This window comes from Lissotriton helveticus, chromosome 11 (genome assembly GCF_964261635.1).
Source record: "Lissotriton helveticus chromosome 11, aLisHel1.1, whole genome shotgun sequence".
NCBI classification, from domain to species: domain Eukaryota; kingdom Metazoa; phylum Chordata; class Amphibia; order Caudata; family Salamandridae; genus Lissotriton; species Lissotriton helveticus.
The window spans coordinates 307467340-307471793 of record NC_136072.1 but is presented as its reverse complement, the minus strand read 5'-3'; the positions used below and the strand labels follow the sequence as shown (position 1 = coordinate 307471793).

Here is a 4454-nt window from a genome sequence, read left to right as displayed (position 1 = left end):
TAACTGAACCATAAACAGTTTTTAGTTGAACACTACATTTTTTTAGTTTTCACAGTAGAAAGTATATACATTTACCAAATGAACCATGAGAATTTCAATCCTATTCACCTATTTAACAACTAATTAGTTATCACATCTGGTACTGTATTGAATGATAATCATACAAGCACAAACATATTTTACTACACAATCACAATTAAATATGGTAACAAGCATATATATAAGCATTATATTACAAAGAGTGGTTGTAATTTTGTAGCTGCGTTGCCCAATGCATTTCGGGACCCTCAGGTACCCTTCTTCAGGGGCAGAATCCTAAAATGTACACGAAAACCTTTTCAGAATAATGTAAGCAAAACGTATTACACACCATAATATAACAATCTGACAGTCAAAGGGGGATGCAATGTTCTAAACTGGTCTATTCCATGACCTGCGGTGAACACGAATAACAACCTATGAATATGATTATTACCGTGGGACATGACCGGGGGTAAACAAAAATGCCAACCTAAGCTTATCAATGTTAACGTGAGGTATATGAATGTGCTGGTGTCCAAAAGTTACACGGTTAACTGACGCCTTGATAGTTACAGGCTGTTCATAGATGCACCTCTGGAATGCGTGCATGGATTTAGAGGGAGGATATTGCTAGCAGCCTAAATACTTTAAATACACATGACTAGATAGCTTGTGGATCCCATGTATGTAAGATGCAAACTTACTTGCTAATAGACTGTGTGTTGTGAACAGTACGAGCAAAATATGAGCGATTGGCAATCAAATGCTAAAAAATAAGAAAAAATGCATGTGAGCCAAATAAATGGTGGACTATATGGGCACTATAATATGAGAACACGTGTAAAAGATGCAATACCTCGAGGAAAACTGCTGCAATAAATCCAAAACGGTGCTAACTGCTGCGAGTCAAACAATGAGGCCAGTGATGCTGGGTCGATGTATAATTAAAATGCTGTATAAGAAAAAAGAAAACCGTCCTTACTCTGTGCACCTCAATCCTCACTGCCTAATACCAATGGTAGGAAGAACACCCGTACCTCGTGAGTAGTTAGATGTGCCTGCGGTTTAGATTGTGCTTCGGTATGGACCGTTGCGGGCAGAGGTCATCATACTGCCATAAACTCGAACTCTAAATGATACAAAACACACACGACTAGAAGTGTGCTGCGTGGTAGAAATGAATAATGGCTACACTGTAAAAAACGTAAACGTACACATACCTTCGAGTTCAGAGAGACTGAACCGGGATGCAATGTTGAAGATTTAAATCAAACAGCGGATCGAGTATCCACTAGGTGAGTAAATGACTGGAAACAAGTTTAGCCTTCAATCAGATAAATTCCAAAGTAAATCTATAACGTAAAAAGAAACAAACGGCTATCACTAACGTTATGTTACCGGTAAACAAAAAAGTGATGCTTTCAAGTTATGTGTATCTGACGAAGTTAGCATCATACCTGCTGTCAACACGACTCCTCTCTCCAACACTGACTGACTACGCGGCTGGTCGGTTACCACGGAAGGATACTATACAACATTAAAAAGAGTTCTCAGATGGTGCAAGTGCCACAGGAGTTATGGGAAATGTAGTGTGTGGTTGAACTACTACAAAGTAAACATATGGGTGTGAGTAATGGTGAAGTAATGCATCATCTCCGGGATAACTTTTATATTCTGTGCGAATAGTAACTTCTGTGTTTATGTACAAGAGTCATCTTGTGTAAACTACTATTCGTCCCTGTTAGAACTTTATTGCATGACCGGCTTAGCTAGTCAGGCATCCTTATCTGTATAATAGACTACTCTGTTTGTTAGCGCCAAACCTGAATAAACGTGTGCTGCACATAACTGAAGGAAAAAAAGTCATGATGTCAATAGATACAAAAGTTAACAAATTGCACATATGCTACCCAGACTAATGATACATAACTGTACATGTAGAATATATATTGTCTTAAAAAACATAAAATGCAATGATAAACCGGACTATCTTGAGCCAGGAAAGGGAGACAGATCAGATAGACATTGGTGTTTAACGAGATATGAAAAAAACATGGTGCTAAGAAGTAACATGGCAAACTGGTGCATAAGAGTGAGAGTAGTACATGGTAGTGCAACAATGTATCGAATTAACAGTAGTCTGTTGTACTATTCTAATGCCTGGGTCTAAGATTAAGAAGGATGTATGTACTACTCCCCTGCCTGCTAGTCGCTATGTAATCATAGAAAACAACTAAGATCTACACGATCATTAAGACCATGCGGAATGATGGAACTTAAATGGTCAATCCAATAAATTTCCCGTTGCAGTAACCTGGAGGAGTTGTCCTGGCCTTCTTTTTTCTGCACTACTTCTATGATTTGTGCTCTAAGTTGTGCAATAGTGTGTCTAGCTTCTTGCCAATGTTTAGCTATGGGGGTGGTTTTGTTGACAGATCGTATATTACTCTTGTGTTCAGTGAGCCGAATTTTGAATTTGCGCTCCGTTTTCCCAATGTATAGTTTGCCGCATGGGCACTTGAGACAATATACAAGGTTGGTGGTGTTACAGTCTGCCGAGTGTCTTAACATAATTTTCCGCCCAGTCATTGGATGAATCAACGTATTGCCCACTATCATGTTGTTACAATGTATGCAGTTTAGGCACTTCATAGTTCCTTTGTACGGACCACTTGAATCGGTTTTTGTGGGTGATCTGATAATGTCCATCAGATTACGACCCCTAGTGAACGCAAAAATGGGTTTCTCAACAAATATTCCTTTGAAATCACTTTCATTGGACAATGTCTCCCATCTCTTAAGAATGATCTTTTTGATTTGTGCTGATGCTGTGGAAAATTTGGAGACAAAAGTGAATGATTCACTGGGTGGCTTGGTGGTCTGGATTAAGAGAGACTTTCTACTGTGAATGGAGAGTCTGTGAATACTTTGATCTAAAACAATTTGAGGATAACCTCTTTCTTCAAATCTTCTTCGATGTTCTGTTAGTCGTTGTTCGAAAATGTCTTGGGTTCCACAAATTCTCTTAATTCTTAGAAAGTGGGAGTACGGTAAATTGGTTATTAAACTTTTCGGGTGAAAGCTATTGTACATTAAAGTGCTGTTCCTGTCTGTCACTTTCGTGAAGATGTCCGTAATAAGTTGTTGACTGTTAGGGTCTTTCGTGATGCGTACATCTAGGTAGTTGGCTGAATAGTCACTGATGTTGTACGTGAATTTTATCCTAGGGTTTCTATTGTTGAGCCCAACAATGAGTTCCTCAAGTTCTGCTTCTGTTCTCGACCATATCAAAAATATGTCATCAATGTAATGACCATATGTAACAAGCCCTTGGTTCCACTGGTAATTCGTGAGAATATATTCATGCTCAAACTGGGCCATAAAGATGTTCGCGTAGGACGGGGCACCAGAAAAACCCATGCTTGTTCCTGTCATTTGGCCATAAAAATTCCCTTGCCAGTGAAAGTAGCTGTTGTGTAAGCAAAAGTGTAACAACTTCAGAATGAAAATGCTCTTATCTTGGTCTAAGTCCATTTGTAGTAGAGCCCACTCTACTGCTTCCAGGCCTTGTTGGTGGTTGATGGATGTGTACAACGCGGTGACATCAATGGTACATAAGATCCAATGGTTTTGATAGTAATCTCTAATGGTTTCCAATTTATTCAAAAAATGCGAAGTATTTTTTATGTATGTACACCATTTTTGAACAAATTTTTGCAAAAAGTAGTCTAAGTATTTGCCAATTGGGTCAAACAAGGAATTGCATCCTGAAACAATAGGTCGAAAGGGGGGATCCGTGGGATGTTTATGGATCTTGGGTGTCATATATAATGATGGTCTTCTTGGGTTTTGCGTGGTCAGGAAAAAAAATTTTGTGTTTCAGAGATAATGTCTGACGCAACGGCTTCACGAAGCATCATTGCTAAAGTGTTTTGTAGACAAGACGTTGGGTCATGCTCTAGTGGTAGATATGTGTTTACATCTTGTACATGTTCCTCCACCTTCCTGCAGTAGTAGTCAGTGTCCATAATAACAAGGGCACCGCCCTTGTCAGCAGGCTTCAACGTTAATTTGTCATTCTGTGTGATGGATTTCAAGATATTATAATCTTGTGCACTAAAATTTTTCTTTTTCATGGACATGTATCTGATTTTAGAGAAGTCTCGTTTCACGCTTTCTTCGAAGAAATCTAAAATCTTGTGAGACACAGGTGGAATAAATTTGCTTTTGGGTTTAAATTTTGTTTCATCAGATAAATCGTCATTTTCAAGACGGTTGTCTGTAATGTTGGAGAAATAATGGCGTAGTCTTAACTTACGCATAAATTTGAAAAAGGCCACATTGGTGTTCAAAGGTGTGGTGTCATTAGTGGGTACAAATGACATACCTTTATTGAGTGTCATGATCTGTTGTTTAGATAGATCTATTGAGGA

General features: G+C 38.6%; 1 long non-coding RNA gene across 1 annotated transcript; it reads right to left on the bottom strand.

Annotated features, from left to right (window-relative positions):
- Positions 1–240: 240 nt before the first annotated feature.
- Positions 241–1601, bottom strand: LOC144792288 (uncharacterized). The gene is made up of 5 exons (XR_013602531.1): positions 1242–1601; positions 1059–1150; positions 878–973; positions 726–787; positions 241–315 (listed from the first exon to the last, which is right to left on the bottom strand). It is a non-coding gene; the product is annotated as an uncharacterized LOC144792288 (long non-coding RNA).
- Between the last annotated feature and the right edge of the window lie 2853 nt (positions 1602–4454).